The sequence below is a fragment of the Contarinia nasturtii genome, unplaced genomic scaffold, assembly GCF_009176525.2.
Source record: "Contarinia nasturtii isolate CC-2019 unplaced genomic scaffold, AAFC_CNas_1.1 Cnas_scaffold_78, whole genome shotgun sequence".
In the NCBI taxonomy this organism is placed as follows: domain Eukaryota; kingdom Metazoa; phylum Arthropoda; class Insecta; order Diptera; family Cecidomyiidae; genus Contarinia; species Contarinia nasturtii.
In genome coordinates, this window is record NW_022197436.1 from 4832720 (window position 1) to 4855587 (window position 22868).

Genomic DNA, 22868 nt, shown 5'->3' on the forward strand with positions numbered 1-22868 from the left:
AAGACACACAAAGCGAAAAAAAACAGCACACTATCTTTGCCATATTAGTTGTTATTCGTTGTTGTTCCCTAATTTTACGGCTAGCGCGATTTTATGCCATCGAATAATGTGGCGAAAACATGTGCGTTTTGTTGTTCCCTTGACATTTATAAATAAATATTTTTGTTGTTAATTTTGATTTAGAATCGTAGAAAAATGCACAGAGAACGAAACAAAAAGAATAAACACTTGTAATGAAGAAGAAAGTGAAGATTTATACAGAAAAAAACGATAAAAAAATCACCAGATCACCGCCAAATTGTTCATGCGCAACGAAGTGTTTTTTTTTTCAATGTATTCGTTGACCCTTATTTCATGACACACATGTTACTTGTAGCTAAGAAAAATCATCGCATAATCAATTCATTACATTTATAAAGTTTATTGTGCAGTTAGCACTTTAGTTTGTGCAACCGAAATCCACTTCAAAATGTGTCTTGAAATTTTCCACAGTTAAATATCATTCGATATCAAGTTAATCGATTTGATTGAGTACAATTATAATAGAAGAAGAAGTATCCGCATAGTATGAGACGGCAGTAAGGGTTTTCATCGGAGCACATAGTAATGCTGCTAGAGGTGACATCTCAAATTCAAAAAAATTATGTGGTTTGAACTAAACGCAATAGCACCAATCTATACGAGTGCGAAAAACAAATAATGTCAACGTAGAATTCTGTCAAAGTGCACCTAGTGTGCTGTATTCCCCTGGCTATCACCTCAAGTGAACTTAAGCATCTATTTTCATAGTTCAAATTTCTTTTTTTGTAAAGAGCCAACATATTTCCGGAGGAAAAAGGGAAACGGCTACGGTTCCATTGGCAAAAACAGTAACAAATTTGCATAAAATTCTTGTCAACATAATTATACGGCGTACTCATCGCAATGCAAACTAGAAAGCAAAAAAAAAAACACACAAAAAATCTGTGCTGACTAGTAATGACGGAAGCATCATTAAATCAAAATAAAATCGTCGTTGCAAAAGAGACGAAGGAAGCCAGAGAGAAAGGTAAACCAAATGTAACGGATTAGAGTCGTTTGCAAATTGCATTTTCGTTTGAAATTTGTTTTTTTTTTTCGCCGCTTTGCATTTTTCGCACATCATTCTGCGGTAGCTCTGCGGTGAACCGGTTTCGTTTTCTAGATGACTGACTATTGTAATAATGATATTTTTTAATTGGAAACAAAAAAAAAATACACACAACTGTAATGTTGAAAACAATGGTAACGCCACGCAGAAAGTTGACTTCGAACGTGTTGCTTTTGTACCGACATCAATTCAGCTGTATATATTTATGCTGCTGAAATGTTTGCGTCACTTTTGAATCGATGCAATATGCATTAAGCTGATTCTAATGAATTTACAAAAAAAAATTGTATATATTTATAAATTACATCCTCTTTCGTTTCGGCGATTTCAATTCAATTTGAAGTGCACTGTTTTATATGGCATTTTATTATTTCGCAAATATTCATCATTGACGGTCTGTTAGAATGGAAAGTTCGAAAATAAATTCAAAATGAATATAGAACGAATATATTAAAAGCAAATGTATAAATACAATATGTGTGTGTGGCGCAAGAGTAAACAGAACATTGATCGCCGCTGCCGATTCTCAATGGAAGCAACATGGTTGCAAACATTAAAACATGTACATCAACTTTTAGTGGATTAAATGCACAATGCCGACCGTTATCAAACTGAATTTAATTGAATTCATTGAAACATCATAAATTGCCACTTTAAAAAGTATCTCTCCCTCTCTCGCGCACACACACACACACACATTTTGCATTCATTCTATTTGCCAAAACAGATAAAGTTTGTGTATTCGATTAACAATTGCAATTATTTTCTTTATGAACATTCAATTGTTGGCAGTTATTCGAATAAAATGATAATATTATCAGCACCTAGATGACATTATTGATTCATTTACCGGGGCTCTGTTCGCTCTCCCTCTCTTGCGACCCCCACCCAGTCGTTTTTGCCTGAAAGCATCTATCATTTGTTGGCAAAACAACGGCGTTTAATGAAAACAACGAAAATCAATTAAAACCCCAGCTACAGTATGTTTCATTATAGAGAGAGGTTGATTTAACTACCACAAATTTCAAATATCCTAAAAATGTTTTTGGTGTTGCCATATGAGACTCTAAGCTACTACGCCAATTAACAATGACAGCTCTCAAATCAGTACAGTGTTTGTTGTGCAACGAAAACATTATTTCCGAACATTTTCATTCACGGTTTGAAGCCGTTTTTCTGCATTTGCTTCCAAAAGGACAAAGAATGTCGATCACATCGACTGCTAAATACATTAAAAAGTCAAAAGGGTTCGTAATAAAGTGAATCCAGCAGTATAAGCATGAAAAAAAAGTGAACAACCAGCCCAATCTGAAGCCAAACTGAGCCTCCTCGCAACAGGAAGATAAACGGAGAGTCAAGTTGTTCGATAAAAATTTAGGTATGTTGTTGAGCCAAGGTGTTGAACGGCTACGCCGTCTTAAAATAGAGGTCTCGCGCTCTACTATCAGGAGAAGATTAGATGTTGCCGGTGTTCGTTATCGCAGTAAATTGAAGAAACCGCTTTTGACAGAAAACCAGAAGAAAAAGGCACTGACGGGTCAAAGCAAAATTCAACAAGAGATTGGAGCGAAGTTATATACACTGACGAGTCATTCTTTTGGCTGGTGAATAGCACTACCCATGCCTAGTCTAGAGCCCAAAAGAGAATGGTCGTTCGCACGGTAAAGTATCCGAAAAAGGTGCATGCTTATGGTTGCTTTTGTGAAGCTGGTTTTGGAAAGTTGACCATATTCACGGGGATTCCAAGCGCCGTGAGGATGAACCAACATTATTCATCGACACCGTTACCCATCGCTAAGAAGTTCTATGGCAACCACAATTCGAATTGGCTTCTATTAGAAGACAACGATCCAAAACACAAAAGTCGTCTATGCAATGCTTGGAAAGAGGAAAATGACATTAAACAAATGGACTGGCCGCCACAGTCACCCGATTGCAATCCGAACGAAAATTTTTGGGCTATTATTAAGGCATGGCTTCGTGGTAAAACATACCGCAATTTGAAGCAGCTCAGTTCATTCATTCAGCGCCAGTGGAAAGGTTTTCAAAGCGAATATGCTGAAAATTTGAGCAAAAGTATGCCGAATAGATGTGCCTGTGTGATCGAGAAGGCAGGAGAATGGATTAAATATTAATTTGTGGCGCCGTAGCTTAGATACTAAATAGAATGTATATAAAATAATTTTGTAAAACTCTTGAGTTTTATTATAAAAAATCAACCTCTCTCTATAATGAAACATACTGTATAATAATGTTGCTCTATCTGACAGAGTCAGTTGTCGTACGACAATATAAGTGTTGGATGCGAATTCGTTGGATTTGTTGTTTCGTTATTATTAAAACACCTTCCAAACGATTCCGCAGGCCACATCAATTCCGAATCTGGCCATTTATTATTTGTACGCGTCGTCTGTACGCTATTGCGAAACACAGCATATACCCGTTCAACCAGTACTACTGAAGCGATATCATTTTCAGTTTCACTGTTGCACGTGCAACGATTTTTATTGTTATTTTGCTTCCCTCATAAATGCCAATATAAAATGATTTCGACGAAGAAAAAGAGCGACAGAGAGAGAGAGAGAGAGAGAGAGATCGGGTGAAACAAAAGAACCACAAAAAGAAGAAGCTGAAAATGCAATCGCGCGTCCATAATTTATATTTATTACACTTTCTATAAATCATTAATCGCCAAACTGTTATGGTCTACCTTAAGAATTCACTCTAGTTTATGCGCTTGTTAAGAGGAGCTCCTGCTGTTCTATATCAATATGTGTGGTATACACTTTCTGCTCTCTAGACTCCAAGCAATAATTCGTCTTCGAGTGCAAGCGAATCTTTGTGTTTGCGCGCTATTTCATTGCACTTAAAAAAAAATGTCATCAAAATGAAAAATAACTTGCAGCCGCATTTTATTGTTTTTATTCCCGTACACATTTTTCCGTGTGCAATGGCATTTTCATACGTTGTGTTCAACGAAATGGAATTCATCACATCCCATTGTCGTGTGAGTGAACGCGCGCGCGATGGATTCGTTTTATTCGTAATTTTAATCGATAAAACTGACCATATATTTATTGTTTTTGCACGCAATTTTATGCACCATATACATCGTTGCGGGGCGGCACACCATTGACTTTCTTCACTTTTCGTTTGGACCACAAATCATATATTGGCTTTCGATTACTCACGAATGCACATATGTGCAATAATTTTCAATTTAGCCGAAATGAAAAAAAAAACAACCATAACAAAAACGTTTTACTGTATTTAGCTATGCGGTCGTTTAAGTGACCGATCGAAAAGTCGTTAAGTATGGTTCAATATTTTTAATGGGTTCTCTGGTACTCAACGGATATGTAACTGGTGAACAAATGCATTTAAGTAATTCGGGCACAAAAAAAAGAACATTAATTAGCTATTTAATCATTTGTGAGCAAACACCAAAAACCGTTTAAATCAAATTTGCGAAAATTGAAAGTTTTCATGACATTTTTACAATTTTTAATTAAATCATATTCTGAAAATGGAAAAATTAGAGCACTTAATTTAAACGTTTACTTATAAGTTACGTGATCGACTTATCTTCATCTGGTTGCAAAAAAAGTGAGACTTACTATTTTAAGGACTGTTTTGCAATATTCTTGTGTGATTTATTTCGAAACGTTATATAATTACGGATAAAAAAAGAAAAACCTCGCAGTTGTTTCTTATTGGTTATCTCGCAGCTTAAGCTGGTGTTCGCATACAAATCAATTTCCAATTAACCAAATCAATCAAACTCTTGTCTTGTCAGCATTTTTGTCCTAGTGAATATCGTCAATCTTTCAACTTGTGTGCAACAATTCTTTATGCGCAGGGAACAAATCTAAAGAGAGCGAGAAAAAAAAAATAGGAAAAAAACAAACGAGTAAGCATTTTCAATTTTTCAAACTAAAATGCTGCGATCATCTTATTTCATCTTCTACTGGCCCGTTCATTAAGTTGGATATGCCCTTTTTATTGCTATTTTGGTTGTTGTTCGCTAAACATAGAGAAAATGTTTGAAACGCAACCGTCAAAAATGGTCGAAATTCACCGAAATGTGTTTGTAGTGAAACGAAAAATCAGCTTGAAAGCGATTGACACAATTAAAAGAAAACGAGAAATAAAAAAAAGAACAAGTGGCATTCTGTTGTGGTTTCAGCGTCCAGATGAAAACTATAAAGGAGAAATACACACGCAAAAAAAAGATGGAACAAAGTCCATGTACGTGACCACATTTGAAGCTAGTAGGAAAAATCACTCTCATTTTGAGTCCATGCACATTTTTGTACAGTACTGTACATATGGTTGGAGGTATTCATTGGTCTCATTTTTTTTGACGTGTCGAAATGTTGATTACGAATTTTCTATGGATAGTGAAAGTCAAGTTTTTATTCTAGCACATTAATTTCATGTCGATGATCTGAAATCAATATCTGAAACTGAAAATATTCCTGGTAATATGCTACTTTGATAATCGAATGCTTGAAATTATTCGCTTTCTCGAAAATAATTTGCATATTGTTCAGATTGGCATGCGATTCTTTTTCATGCTCGTGTAAATATTGACAAAAGTTTGGCACACACGCGTACTTTTACTAGATGAAGATGTCATTTGAATAGAAGATTGTTCGAGAAATCAAGTGCATGTGGATGAGGGTCGTTTCGAAATGAATAAAAATTGATGGCAAGAATAGACAAATTTGTGCAAATGAATCAAGCGCTAGTGGTGCACTGTGTGCAAATGCATAATGGTTTCAAAATGAATTTTTGGCTAAGTGCTTTTTTGTTGGTAAGTTGTAGTAGCTTGCATGGATACATGTGTTTATGGTGTGTGCATTGGAACGGTGTTTTGTTCCAAAAATCTATTGTATCCGAATTTCAATTTCGACAAGCACACGTCGATGGTGTGTGTGTGTGGATAGCAGTGAGGTTGAGGGACTTTTTCAATCAAATGATAATAACCCAGAGCAAGCATACTGTCGCACCGATATATCAGTCACATCTCACTGGCATTCGACATTGAAAGAGTGAGAAAGAGACAAAATATTGAATCAGAATTGCAATGATTCGTTGCTGGAATCCAAATGTGCTTTGGTTTATTTATGTCTGTATATCCATGGCATTTTAGCTTGTCAAATGAGATGTAGTATTAATTAAACTTCACTTTAACATCCAGATGGAAATAACCTATCGCATCGTATACCACCATTTACGAATGGAGAAATGTGCATCAGTAACAGCGGCGACACCCGATAGATAGACAGTGAAAAAAATAAATCGCGAAATACGTAACACATCCATTACGAATCGAAGTGTTCATGGGATTTGAATCTGAATTCATATCGACGGATGAAAAGTGTGCAAAAAACGCACACGCAAATATGAGGTAGTTTTTTTTATTTCGTTTTCGTTGTAACGGTCAAACGAAATGACAGAATTTGTGCTAAAGACATTCCAAGGAACTTTGTGTAAATGGGAAATCTGATACGCGAGCTCTCTAAACAATCAGAATTAATGAAATGCGAGAGTTTGTGAATCACGTTTCGTCAAAGTTTTTCTATTAAAGAATGTATTGCTAAGTGAGCGAATAAATGGATTTTTCTCGTGTCTGTTAGTTCTTTGGCATCTTTATTTGATCGCCCAAAAATGGTGTGTGTGTCTGTGTGAACGTTCTGGAAAATATTAAATTTGTCACTTTATAAAGTATACTTCCATTCGTTTTATTATTGTATTTTTGTTCTTAAATGTATGTTCTCAATAGCAAGCTAAGCAATGGATGACAATGACAGTGTGGTGAAAGTGGTGTTGGCCAAGTATCAACAGCCATTAATGTGTTGAAATATACAATGCCCGAATTATGATGGAAAACAAAAGAAGTGGCTGCTATTCTTCGGCTCTTCATTTAAAATATAAGATTGCCTAAATACCAACGAGTCAACCATTAACAATATTAATCGAGTGTTTGTCGAATTGTTGCTGCAAAATGTACAATATCTCGATCTGAACTGGTCTGGTTTAGTAGGTATAGTGTACATTATTCGACTTCACTCGTTTAATATTGCAACACATTATCGCGCGGCTTGTTCGGGATGCGGTAATAGCGCTACTTAACGACAAGATAATACAAATAGAAAAATTAATCACACTTGTTCGCACACCCAAAACAAATGCAAGACAATTCGCACTCATACACACGAACACTTAGCACAATGTTGTATAAATACACATACAAAGAGATGGGGAGAGAGAGAGTGGGTGCCATTTTCATATTTATGCGATGCCATGTTTTTCGCAAATATAAACATCGAGAGCGAAAATATATATTTGCGTATACGTTGTTCGGCAGTGCGTTTCAATTTTTGAGCAATATCATTTCGATAGTATCGTCGCCGGTTGTTATGCCGTGTTATTTCTGGATTAAGTGCTAGGACTATGAAACATTTTATCCATTAAATTGTTAATTCATATAATATGTATGCTGAATGTGTCCAGAATGTGTGTATGACGACCAAAAGAGAGCGCAACAAAACGGAACGGATTGTTTTTGACTTATTATACCATTTTGTGCTGTGAAATGTTCACAGAGAGTTTGCTTCAATGTCTCTTTTTCTCCCCTTCCTTTAGTCCCTGAGATGACATTTAACATTCTCAAATGTTTCTATATGGAATGACATTTTTCGCACCTTTTCGCGCTGATAATGTATTCGTAAGCACATTGAAGTCGCCAAAAAGATGGTATGTATGGCTCAGTTGTTGTTGTCATCATCAAAAGTAAGTGAGCGCATAATAGCATCATAATCATAAACAAAACGCAAGGCGTAAAGAAACACAAATATATAACAAAAATCGCTACAGCGAAAAAAAATCCAAATAGAAAAAAGTGAAACGTGAGTGTAAAAATGAGAGAATGGAATATATGGGTGAGACAAAAAATAGGAAAATGGGAAATGTGATTATGAATATGTGTGAACTGAAACAGATTTTCCAAATTTAATCCATTTTGGTATTGGATTAAACAAACACCAATGACACATAGAATAAATGTAGAGCCGTTTTATGGGCATCCGTTTCGTTAACCGTTGACATGCATGTAGGAGTATGCAGAGGGGAAGAACGACTAAATTCACGTCTTGATGGTTTGATTTGAAATTGTTAACATGGTACCAAAAAGTTATCTCTGCCGAATGCTTATACATGGTTAAATGAACGGTTTTCGTTGGTACCGTTGTCATCACACACAGACACACAGATAGAGAGAGAGAGAGACATACAGTGGCATTTGAACATTCGAGGTTCCCATGTCATCTATAAACGACAATAATAATGACATGGCCATAATCCTAAATGGTCCATGGCTGCATAAAATAAATTTGAACTCGATAAATGGTAGGCCGGAAATGTGGTTTATTTTAAAAAGAAAAATCAACATGCAAAAGACCTAATCCGTTGACGTCAATTTGTCTTTCGTAACCTTACGATGAAACTGGTTCGCAAAAGAGATAAACAACTTCACTATATTACTATATAAAATAGTGTGTATCCATTGTGTGAATTGTATGTTCGGTGGATTTTAAAAACCAAGTACCATGCCTTCATCATTTCGGGTGAAAAGCATCGAGTAATTCACCACTGTATACAAAACACAAAAGCAAAATCCGGCCATAAAGACTATCTATATGTGAATGGAAAATGTATGTAATCGATGGATTGGCGATAATAATAGAAGGAATGAATAAAAAACACTTTTTTTTTCTTTTTCAATCACATCAGTAAAATTTGAAATTTGAATGGAAAACGATGCATGTGTGCAACCTTTATCGCATTTCTAAAAGGAATTTCATGCCAATATTCCAAATTGGTCGTTTCAATTGTTGACGGTGAAAAGTATGGTGAAATCTGTAAAACTGATGTGGAGCATTAATTCAATGCAATCATAATAATGTTGAAATTACGATGTAGTCTAATGGGAACAAGCTGCCTATTACACTATGAACAACCATTTATGTACTACAAATGTGAATGCAATGGCAGAGGCATAACAATGAAATTTCGCGATAATGAACCTCCTGTATGGATCATAATCTCAATAATTCGATGGATTGCATCGAAATACTACGAATCGTAAATTCAAATTAGCGTGCAATAGAGAGAAAGTGGGAGAGAGAGAGAGAGAGAGAAAATGGAGAAAAAGCTTTAAACTGTTTAAGGATTCTATTTCAATCCATTTAGTTGGTGTATTTTTAATGTAATTTACATAGATTATGTTGTTTATTTTTTGTTTTTGTTTTTTTTTTTCGTTTTCCAAATGACCCTTTCACACGATCCAATTTGATTTTTAATTGCAATCCATTTTCTCTTTCGTTCTTTGATGTTTTCGATTGTTCTGTGGATTTACTTTTGACTCATTTGGTGTGTCGTTGGTGTTTCGTGTGTATGTACATGCCACTGCTACGCTCTTGCACGCAGTTAATTAAGCAATTTAGTTCGTTGCTATATAATCACGTGCATAATTTCGGTAAAACTATTTGAATGGGTGACGCGTGTCGTCTTTCGACAAACTCCATACCCCAACTGCATTGCACCCATTCACTCGCTTTCGTGTGGATATTATTCCGTTTGGTTTGGGATAAAGTTTAAATACATACATTAACATTACGTATACTATAAAGCATTGGGTTGGAATAAATTAGTGGAGCATACACACACACAACGGTAAAAGCCATGTGCTGATATTGCATCAATGTGTATTTGACGTACCAATGTTTCGTCCATCTGAAACTTAATCTAATAGCCAATTTGAATATAATATCCAAGTGAGCCGAATAAAATAGTCATTAAACTTTAATAATAGATGATTCCAAGTCCCTTGTTGTGTGTGAAACTTCATTTTACCTGGTTTCTCATTTAACCGTTCACTCACAATTTTCCTTTCTGTGTCTCTCATTTGAATGGAAGATTTTTTGCCCCTTGTCACATTCTACATATATGTGTATTATCAAATTGAAATCAAAAACCATTCAATACATGTCCCAAGTTTATCGCAAAATTGCCACATCAAACTCTCACACACACACAACACAATGCAGTGTCGAACCATAAACCTGTGAACATGTGCACACTCGATCAAGGGAAAGAGAGAAATATGTATATGTATTTGTGTGGAAAAATGAAGAGAAGAAAAATCCTTGCAAAATTTTTCATGAAAGCACCTTAATTACAGAGACCCAATGTGGTTTTAGGCCTCAAGTTTTCAGCATTTATATTTCATACAATTCTTGTGTGTCATTTTCTAAACAAATCTACGAACATGGATCAATTTTCTTAATGTTCTCGTATTTTTTTTTTATCTACTATACACATACATCATATACCATTCTTATTAACTCTTAATTTAGTTATTTGCGTTTGCTTAAATATAGTTTGCTTGTTGAAATCAAGTATAAATTATAGCTTTGTAATTGGTATGCATGAGTTTTAATGTTTGATTTGTACAACGTTACAATCCATTTCGGTTTTTTTAACGTTTCAACTCGGTTTCTGTGTCTCAAAACGGCATTAAGCCTCCAATGCCATGTACGAATGCGTGCAAAATATGATACAAAAAGCTACCTTCGACAAGAGAAAAAAAGTGGTTTTTTAAACGCAAAATAGAGAGTGAGTGAGCCAACAATCAGCATTAATATATTCGTTGGCGCCTCTGTGGCTTTTTTTTGCTTTCATTCAACAAATGTACATGATAATCTATATTTTAACTGTATGTTTGCTGTATCAAACCAAAGAAACCACGTTGAATGAACGGACAAAATGTGATTTACCATTTTTTTTTTTGAACAAATATTTCAAAGTTATACTGAAATCATGCGTTTATCTATGATATCCACTCATATTAACCAATTCCATTGATTGTACAGTAAAAAAATGTATGCAAGAAATTATTTTTGTTATCTATCTACAATATTCACCCTATCACCATTCATTTCTCCCACTCCCGAGTTAAGATTTCCATATTCGTTGTTTATCATTATTTTAACATTTGTTTGATATTCACATCGTGGTTCAAAATGTGAAAAGCTTCGCTTGACAATATGCTTGGCAGTTTGAAGAAGAAGAGTAATTCATTTGTGACAGCAAATGAAACTAATTGATGAAGAAAAAAGTAAATATGTCGTTTTGAATGGTATACATACACATATGGATTTGAATGGATTGAAAAATGACTTTTTCTTCGCGCTTTACCCAAAATGGAATCACCTCCATCACATCAAGCAACTGCACAATAAATTTCATTTTACCAACACTTTTTGTGCTGCTATACTTTTTCTTCTGTCCCATTCATAATGAAGCATTGAAAAACTAAGAAGAAAAAAAAGAAACAACCATAAGCAATGAGTAATTGGATCCGGTTGTATGGTATATGTGTGTACCGATCCCCAAAATGGCAAGAAGTTTTTCGTGAATATGTGAAATGTATATTTCTTTTTGCTTTTTTCAATATTTTTTTCCCTTGTAAACGCTCATATTTTTTATTGTAATAGCCTGTGTATTACGAATAGTTATGCTGATAAAATTTAGTATCGTCATTTTGTAACGACAGTTTTGCATGTTTTTTTTCTTCTAGTTCCTTGTAGTCTTTGGATTTTGATATTGTTGTTTTTTTTTCGGATGTGTGAGTTCGCACACACGCTAAACTTATCGTAATACAAATAAAAACCTTTTCTTTTCGCCATATATGTCGTTGCTGAGTTTTTGATTTTGTAAGAGTACACATTTTGTGAATGGAAAAGAAGGATTGGGGGCGGGTGCGCGCGCGTATCATTCTTTCGTCCAAATTGAAGAGTATGAGTAAGCTGAGTGTATGTGTTTAAATGGACGACTATCGAAAACTTTTTACACACAAAATAGAATGCCAAACACAGAAAGTCACATATAACAACATTTTAAATGGGAATATTTTCACGGAGCGGCGATCGTGACGGCCACTTTTCTATACGAAAGTTGTACTGTTGGTACTCAATTACACTGCTGTATGTGTGTGTATGTGTCTGGTGAGTTGATTTCTGTACAGCGATTTTTCTTTCTTTTTCCGATTCAGTTTGTATGTTGATGGTGTTTTATAGCACGCAATAGAAAATATTCTCGGTTTAAATGCCAAACAGTCTAATCTAATAAATTTTCCGTCACCCGAGGACCGGAGAGAGTACTTTAAATAACATTTTTATTCGCTGCTCGGACAAATTAGAATTTGTGCATTTCGTTCGAGTAAAAGTTTTGTTGCCCTACAGAATGTGTCTCTTTTTTTGTGTTCTCGATTCTCTCTTGCGTTTTGTTCACGATGTTACTTCTTGTTGATGGGTATTGTTTTGGTTGTTCAAGACATGTGTATACGTCTATGGAAATCTTGTTGACAAAAAAGCTGCCAAGACAGTGAAAAAGACAAAGTCATTTTTAAATGCTTTCCACCTTCTTGTAAACGATGAACTTTTTTTATGTGTTTTGTATTTTCTTTGCTTCTCAATCGTCTTTTGCGCTGTGTCGTTTGACACAGTATTTGTCGTTTCTTGTTCATGTTCGTACAATGAGTATATCATTAAGACTTGCTCACGTACTTTCATGCACATTACACTTGAAATTCATTTTTCAAGAAAAAGTGAGAGAGAAAAAGGGATATATAAATGAATGAAATCAAACCGAAAATAAAACGAATAGTGAAACAGCGAGCAAAATCAACACAGAACAACGAACAATTTACAAACTCCATTGACGATCTCTCACAATAATGAAAATAAGCGCGCTGATGTGAACGTAAACAATGATGGCAAACGGAAAAAGTGAGAGAGATTGAGTGTGTGTGTCTCCGAAAAAGAGATGAGTTGAGAAATAAAAAAAAACTCCACCTAAGAAATAAAAATTTATATACAATATAAACCGTGACACAAAAGTTAATTTAAGTATGAACGGCAATTTTGAATGAAAGAATATGTTCATTTGCTTTCTCTCTTGACGAGAAGAAAAGATTTGTGTCTCTCCCTACCGAACTTGAAACCATTATCATGATGAATTTTTGCGTTCAATTTACACTTTCGGTTGTTGCGCACACATTTTTGTCTAGTTTTGAAAATATTTGCAGAAACCGCCAGTATTTATATTATTCAAATCTGTCTTAGAAAAAAAACTAGCTGGAAATTATTATGAATCAGCCTTACAATATTAGTTGCCTGATAGTATTGGGTTGCATATTAAAACAATGACTGCATACATTCCACTAGTAGAACAGAAGAAAAATGAGTACAAAAAAGTCACCGTGGAATACATGTGTATTCCATAGACAGACGCAACATGCACATGCAATGTAGAAATCAATGGAATATTTTCGACGAACAACGACGGTCGTCAAAGGGAGTTGAACAACACAACACGAAGAAATAAAACGGAAGCTGTGATATCAACAACGAAACCACTGTATGCGCGTGAATATGTGAACTTCATTGTGTTTGGGTGTTGTTTTGTCTTGCATTTTTGTTTTCAAAAACAATTGCAAAGATGCTTTAACACAGTCTGAGTTTTTGCCTTTAGAATTTAACTCGCTTTTCAGTTTGTAGCAACTGCAATGATACACACAGAAAATAACTTACAAAAGATACCGGTATTTTGTAAAATAGATGCTCTGCATTCTGGCAATGCTTTTGTAACAAGGATTCATTTTGCCACTAGCTTATTTCTCTGGAATGGCATAAATATGAGTGGTTTCGTATAAAAGTCACAACAGATGATATCGTACTTGTTTTTTTTTTTCTATAAGATTTCAAACTTGGCCGAAGACGCTCCTCAAATTCATTTTGAATTTACAGAAGAATTGAGCACACAAATGTGGTACTCAACTTTTATTCTCAACATTTACACCAGAAATGGCACGAATTATGTGTAATGCCCAAGATATATTGTAGAATCAATAAAACACATTGAAACGAAAAGCAAAATCTCACCATCGAAACAAGAAATAGAATTGAAAATTTCATGTTTTATCATTGCGAACAACAATATTAATTGACAACACGGAAACAGTTTTTCAATATTGCCCATGGGGTACACATTTAATTTAATTTTTATTTCTTTGAATTACTCACTTATTTTCGTTACGAATTGTCCGTTGGCCATTGAGCTTCTACATCTCTTTATCATCGACGTACTTTTTCCACCCTACATTGTACTCGGACGTACGTGTGTGTGTGTTTTTTGCACCATACATATCTGATTCGAGGGAATATATTTTCGTGGCATACAGTTTATTTTCAATTGACAGTTTTGGAAGTAAGTTTGATTTCGCCCTCATTTCCGAGCTGAAACTCAGACAGACACCAAACTCGGTAGTGATTGTGTTGGATTTTTGTTTTCACTTCGATTTTGTTTCGTTTTGATGCCAGTGCGTGATTCATTTTTGTAATGCAGTTTAACAATCCTGAAAAAAGCAAAATGTCGTGACCAACTAACTGAAATTGCACATGGTACGAGAAAAAAAAAACGGGAGACAACCAAACTCTTGGCATGCATGGCGTACACATTCGTTGCTAGAGAAGCGCACTTGTCAAATTGAACAATTCACAAAGATTTTAGCAACAAATTTATGGTCGTCGAAACATTTTTTGACACTTGGGAACATTGCATACCATCTTTCGAGAACATACTGACTGTAGATTTTGTTATGTGTTGACTTTTTCGATACAAAATGAAGAAGATTTAACGATAACAAGACGATTTCGGTATAGATTTCAACCAAAAAGTTGTAGACTCGAAATGAAAGAAAAATATCACGAAAATGCAATTGCAGTTCAATTTCGACGGTAGAAATTCTACCTACTGGCCGTTTGTTTGTGTAATTGATATTATTTTGAAGAAGAAACTTTTGCGAGACAGAAAAACGATTCCGATTTTTACAACGATATTTTTTTTCTGCAACGAATCTAATCTTTTTATAAAGCAGAAAAACAAATAAACTTTTACCAGAATTGTTGAAAAAGAGAGTGAAATCCGATTTGTCAGTGTACAGACGAATTCAATGGCTGAAGGTGTCAAAATATTCGATTGAATGATTTTGTTCATTGTTCCATGTGCATTAAGAATCCTCAAGAGTCGGTTTTTATTCAATACGTGCTTTAAAAAAATCGATCGAATTAGTGGCGTTCCATTGGGTCCACCCAAATGGCAAACATGAATGCGTTCGCAACAATTTTACGAAAATCAAACTTTGACCATCAACAAGAGCGTCATTTCTAAAAGCCACTTACGGTTTGAATTGGGCCATTTTCCAGGCAAATTTTTCCTTAAATGGCGAAATCACGGCACACAACATTTTAATAATATGCATAACAATATTTGCATGGCTTGCGTTTCTATCGAATGAGTGTTGTTATGTTGCGAACAAAACCAACTATAAGCGAAACGATGTTAAAAGTCAGATATGTATAAAAGTTCCCTTAATCACACACATACACACCCATATACACATAAAATGTAAACTGAAAAGAGCTTTAAATACTTCGTCTTGTAATCATAACACGCCAGCATTATGGTTTAATGTGTACCCGTAGTGCTCGAATGTTCAAACACTGAATCCAATCTCTCTCATATTTTGTATCAATAAAATGTGTCCAGGCCAATTTCAGAATCAACACAAAGTCCATAAGACGAAACGCATTCATTCTATGCCATCCTTATAATACAAGTCAGTGTATTGATATAATGTGTTTTGAAACAAAGCAATAAAAACGACAGCCAAAGAACAAAAAAAAAAAAAACGCCAAGAAGCAGTTTGCCGTAGGTGATGGTGTTTTTGAAGAAGGCGAGAGCGCGTGCAAACACCAACATGCCTTCAACGATTTTGTCAAAAAAACGCATAATTTTCTCATTTCAGACGCATACAAAATCTACACGTCAGCCAGAATACGAATACAAACAGAACATCGCTTCAGGCACAAATATTTATTTTACATGATATGGAAAATTTGTTAAAATTATGCCACATGTAAACGTGTTTAAATCGCAAAACCTTTTGAATAGTAGAGCCAAACATACGAAAGATCGTAATGATGATTATGATGGTAACAACAACGACGATAGCCAGTGACAATGTTACATTTTGAAATAAAAAAATCATCAAATTCGTGGAATATATCGACAGATACGCGTTGATTTAATGTTGTTCAAAGAAAAAAAGCCTCTCTTTCAAGTCTTTTAATTATTATTAATTCATGAGATTGTGCAAAAACTGAATCTCCAAAACGTCGATTCAAATATTTACTAATTGGCCCATAAAATTGTTTACCCATGACTTTGAATTTTGTGTGGCATTCACCCGCGACGAATTTTAATGTGTTTGCAGCTTCGTTTTGTGAAGATGTGAAAAACAAATTATTTTAATGATATGAAGGAGGGTGTGAGTGAGCTAAAACCACCAGTTGACTGTATGTCTAGCGCAAAAGCGTCGAACTTTTAAGCCAAAGCTGTAAGTTTTTTTCCTTTTTTTGGTGAAGTCACAGCCAGCGCCAAAATAATAATAATTACAGCACATTGAATCCTCTCTGCTCAAATATTAAGTTTGACGAGGAAAATGCAAAATATATTGTTGATATTTTCTAGCGCTTTTCTTTTTCTTTTTTTTATAAATATAAAACTTCCACAACATCTGTTATATTATTTGCACTGTGATAGAACGATCGAATGAAACGGCACCATCATCCAGCTAATTATATTCGAAATACGAATTAAACATCAAAACAACAACCATATTTTCGCTGTGTTTTTATTGTCTCTACAATAATTGCATCAATTATAGAACAATTTACATTGGCCACTGATGATGCCGTTGAGTGTAATTAGAAAACGGGCGAATTTCTTCTTCTTGTTTAACTTTTATCCGAAAAATTAAATCAACTGAATTTAAGCGAATTGCCAAAGATGAAAATGAAACATTTATGCTACTGCATGACAGACGGAATCACAGTCTGACTCACATTAACAATGTAAATTGCTTACACATTTAATTTATTGTGATTTCTCATTTGTTTTTGAACGCTTTCTATTTGAAAAAAAGCAATTCGATACATGTGCAACGTGTAACTATGTATGTTGTACTGGTTGCAACCAAATGGAATCGTACGTCGTACGCTAACTAGAAAATGATATGACTTTACATTTACGTATTCAAATTATTGGCTTGTGCTCAAAGAGATAACGCATAAGAATGCGATCACATTTCTGTCATTAATGTGCTATTATTTGCGTTTGATTGTTGTTATGTCTATAAAGAAAAGCAATTTCATTGTTAAGATTTATCATCTTAACATGGATTTAATGACTACTTAAAATGGAATGTGAGCTTTAAAGGTATCGAATTAAAAGGCGAATGAATGGCTGAATTTTACGAAAAAAAATTTCTACTTGCATTCATGCTATGCTCTGAACTTCAGAGTCTGAAAAGAAGAAAAAAATCACGCAAATGCTCTTTTAGAAAGAAGTATACATAAAAACTTATATTATACACAAAATAAATGAACAATAAAAAAATTACAAACGTATAAAATAAATTTGATGAAAAGTATAAACGAATTTATTTAAATCCTTTTGTCAGCTTGTCGAAAGAAAAAAAAAATTGAAAGAAATTAAACGATTCCATGGGTAAATGAAGTGTGTATCCGTTTTAGCTAATCGGTGAATATGTACGACCAAACGAATTTCGTTGACTTCTGGCATTCAGAGAGAAAACTGATTTGTGTCAGCAGAATAAATGCAGAGTGTTGGCGAAATGAGAGAAAACGTGACAGTATAAACACGTAAAAATACATACTTAAAAAAATGCTGCATTCCATTTATGCGTTTGGCATTTAATTAGCTGTACATTCTCGAAATGGCTGATGCTGTTGGGTGAGACAATGGTTTGCATTCAATGCGAATTCCATCACCGTCATTTTAAATGTTTTTTTTTTTGTTATTGCAAATATTGCTGTTTCTTTTTGTACGAATTCTCGGAAATTTAAAACTTTGAATTCGTAAAAACTTTATAGCTAACGAAATATCAAGTTGATATTATCAACTACACCAACAACAGAAGCTGCATGAAACAGCGTTGAAGAATAATACTATTTGCAAAAAAATAACACCACTTGTTTAAAGAATTTCGATTGGAAAGTTTTCAATAAATAAATCCATCATAAATTTAATCTTAAAATGATACTGAAACTTAATCAAAGCAAGTGCGGTTAAGTAAAGGTTCGATTTATCTGTGTGCAGTCGATTACTACCGAAAACAAACCATGTCGAAATCACCAAGAGAGCGCTCGTTCCATTTACCGCTCCTGCCGTCGAGTATTGGCCAAACTAAAATCAACAGACAACAAACATAAATAAAAACAAGAATAAGGACGCAAGCAGAGAAGAAACACACCCGCGCGCGCTCATATAAACACCGTAGCGCGGTTGAAAAATTCACAGAAAATGAAGGAATACCAGAGAAAAAGTAAAAAGTTGGTTTTATCCGTGTCGTCACCCTTTGGGCATAGAAGAAAATTCAAACAAAAAGCGAAAACAAAAATCGTCAGAGAAAAAGTAGTATTTAAAAAGCCGCATAGACCTCAGGCTTGGGCCACCGTCACATCATGACATTCAAAGTAGATACATCATTTGAACCGTTTCACAGGCACATTCAAACAAGAAACACACACACAAACACACCCAGACAACGAAAGCAAAAATGAGAGAAAGAGTTGAACCAACTAGAGAGAGAAACCTACACGTTCATAAACAATTTTGTTGCTTTTTTGTGTACTTTATAGTGTCTTCGATGTACCACAAAAGCGTTCGGTTTTTTTCTCTCTCTCCGAATTTTAAACAAAGCGGAAACCTCTAAACTTTGAACAAAGCAAAGTAAACAGACAAGTGAATGTGATGGAAGAAAACAATCAAAGCTTCAAAAAGATACCACACAACAACATCAATCTTACAAAAAAAAAATTAAGCGAAAAATGCTAAAATAAGCAACAAATATATAAATGTCCCGAGCACAAAGAACGATCAGTGAAAGTAGAACTAAAAACTGTATCAACAATGCTATTTGTATAGTGTATAGAGAAATTATTTGTTCATCTGTTCGAATGCAAAAGCGAAAAATCACAAACAAAAATATAATAAAGATAGGCTTTGTACTGTTGTTCTTATTGTTATTACTGCAACACTTTTTTTCTCTGTGTCTGAATACGTTATGTGTGCCGTTGTTGTTTTTTGTGACAATTTTTTTTTTTTATTACGTGGATTCTCGTCTGGTAACTGGTTTTACTGTTTTTGCAATACACACGTATCTGGTTTGTTTTTTTCCCGTATTTTTTTTTTCTTATTCTAAAAAGGTGAACTGTGCAAAACATATAAAAGTGAAACCTTCAAACGCAAATATGAATATGTTGAATGGAAAAACTCTCATTCTCCATCGATGTCTATGTCAATTTTAAAGCGACAGACACAAATCATACCGAGTATGTCGCACAATCAATGAATAGAAATCAATGCAAAACGTCGCATTACATTGGACTTTGATGATGTTTGTACTAATCCGCTGTTCGATTGAAATGCTTTTGTTTTTGTTGGTCGTACTTTTTATTTCATCCAATATTTGTTTTGTCTTTTGTTTTGTTGCTATTATTTGATTTTTTTCGACATTTCCAACGCGACACTACCGGTTTATTTTGATATTGCTTGATGTATCATCGAGCTTTAAAATCGCTTTTGGTTCGTTTGTATCATCCATAACTCAAGAAAGGTATCAGCTATCAACCTGAGACAAATCCACAAAAACAAAAGTTTTCTTTTTGAAAAATTCGTTCCGTGAGTCAGAAAAATCTTTTAAGTTCGACTCGTTTATACATAGAAACATCAAGCATTACTTCCAAGTACATTAGCAGAGTATTTTTTTTGTTATTGCCATTGTGCCAAATCTACGATGATATATATTTGTCTAAATGTCATAAATACGATTTCCAATCTCGTCATGAAACAAATCCATTTCAAGTCATAACATTGCATTTGGTTGGTCTTTTTCCCTTTACGATTTTAATTTTTCCATAATTTTTTTTCATGCAATCATATAAATTTCAATCAATAAATCGATATCAAATCGATAATTAATGAACGTTTGGAGCATTTATTTTAACGAAAATTGTGCGTCAAATTCAATTACTGATATTCAATGGTTCATTTAAATTGAGCATGCACGCGACTGGCAAAATTGAAGATTTCACACAACCTCGTTGCATAAATTAAAGAGAATACAAATACTTTGCCCTCGCATACGTATTTATTATCCATCATCGATAATGTCCATCGCTTTAATACTATTACGATTAAATACTTTTTTAAACATTATTTTTTTATTATTTAATGCTTGACGCATTCCCTCCGTATATTTTCCACATAAACGTGTAAACGATAGAATTTTATTTTACCCGTTGGCTATATGCCATGTGAAAATGGCAGCTTTTAAGTTGGCGCTTTTCGATTGGAAAACTTTTTGATAATCTGATAATGGTGTTTAATGTTGTTTTTTTTATCCTTTAAATAATATAATAATAATACAGCGCCAAAAACTGGTTGTCTTTATTTAATAATTCATGTAAAACGATAGAGGGAGATAGAGAGAAAGTGTGTAAAACGAGCAATTTGTGTGACAAACATTATCATGCCCCTTTTCAAATATAAATGATGATAATGGACTCAAAAATCATTTTATATATAAATAACACCACAAATATATTTAATATGAGAATATTTTTATATGCTAACAATACGTTATCGGTTGAACTGTTTTTTTTTTATCATTAAACAATACGATTTTCTCTTTTAATTAATTTCCACAGAAACACAATTACATCACATTGGCGATATAAATAATTTGGAATTCGATCCACTGGGAAAGGCCAAATATACTCAATTATTTAATATTTGGAAGCGTGGTGTGTAATTAAAGAGCTGCTAATTAGATGGTAAGTGATTTTTTTTGTTGTTGTTATTCGTGTCTGAGCCCAAGCGCAACGTAGCATATAGAATACGTATTAGTGCTTCCGAGTGAGACTACTATGACGATCTGCGTGGTCTGTAAATAAAGTTTCTTTTGACATTGAAATTATATCTAATCGAAACACTTCGAAGTTCGAACATCGTTTGATGCCTTGATCCGAAATTAAGTAATGTGTTCCATTGTTATAGTTATTGCGTGAATTCCATTCAATTTTCGCATGTGATATTTTTGACTTTGGACAAAATATATGTTCAAGGATATCAACGATGCATTGGAAAATGTAACGGGATTTAACAAATATGGTTGCTTTTTTATATCACTCGTTCGTCGTCACGTGAAATCGTGCCCGGAATAAGTTTACAGCACATCAAATTAGCTTTCCTCATCTTTAGATCTTTTGTGTATAACACTGTTCATGTACACACACACACAAACAAAATCGGATAATAAATACGCCAATTTTTGGTAAAATTATGAATTGTCACCATAACTAACCAATGAAGTCGGTGATTTATTGGTATATTGAATTTAAGACATGTGCAGCTTTTGTGACATTTGTCGTTGAACTGAGCTATTGAAAATAATACCATACGAAATGCGAATTACATGGAGGTTATAATCCTTACCATCAGACTGTTGAATTATAACACATATTATTTTGTGTGTGTAGCGCTTCACTCCATCAATAAGTCACAATTAAAGTTAAAGCTCAACTTAATTTCGCCTTTCGCCTAAATCAACCACTTCGCTTTGTCGCCCTCATTTGAATCATTGTAGTGAAATAAGAGCTCAGCGAAACGCGAAAAAAGACCGATATATGCCATGACTTTACAAACATTTGAACCCACTTGTATTACGGCACCACCAACAACGCTTAAATGTTCCTATGTGCAAGCGTTTTTCAACATCCTGAAACCCAATGCGAGAGGCGCTTTTTTTTTGAAAAAAAAAAAAAAAAAAAAATTGCGGCTGTGAGATGAAAAAGACGAAACAACCAAATATATTCGAGTGAATGAGTGTGATGGTACGTGATGTGGCTACATGGTGTTGGTTCCAAATGAAATAAATAGAACTGTGGCAACTGATGATACTTTTACTTCAATGCAGTTGTTGAATCGAGTGTCAGTAATGTTTGTAAATACACAATTCACATGGGACCAATATTAACGGATATTTTATTAGCATTTCTGCGTATTTTACAATTAAATAAACCAAAAAGCTTCCAATACATGAATATTTTACTTGACTTATGGCATTTGCTTGCAATACAGCAAGTATATATCAATGTGGATCTGCATTTGTACGCCACTGTTGTTAGACATCTTGCTTGTTGTCATCATTGTCAGTGGACATGTATTCGAGGTTATTCACAGTGGAATTAACGCGATTTAAACACAAGTAATAGCTATGTTTATTTCCACTTTTTATTGTCAATCCAATTTTACATGACATTTTCTACCTTCTGTGCTAGACTTATGTGCAAATATCAGCATATCAATTTTTACCATCTGTTTTGAAATGATTATTTAATCTTAAAGGGCACCTGAAACTGACACAAAAAAATTCAAAATGCAGATGAGTTATATATTTCAATTTAAAAAAACACACACACAACGCAGCTATGATTTAAATTGATGTTTTACGATATTAAAACGT

General features: G+C 34.2%; 1 long non-coding RNA gene across 1 annotated transcript in view; it reads left to right on the plus strand.

Moving 5' to 3' along the window:
* The window catches only part of LOC116344019, a 91975-nt gene that overhangs the window by 37572 nt on the left and 31535 nt on the right, over positions 1-22868 (plus strand). Inside the window, exon 2 of the long non-coding RNA XR_004201377.1 lies at positions 21052-21177. This is a non-coding gene — a long non-coding RNA (uncharacterized LOC116344019). The remainder of the gene's footprint in view (positions 1-21051; positions 21178-22868) is intronic.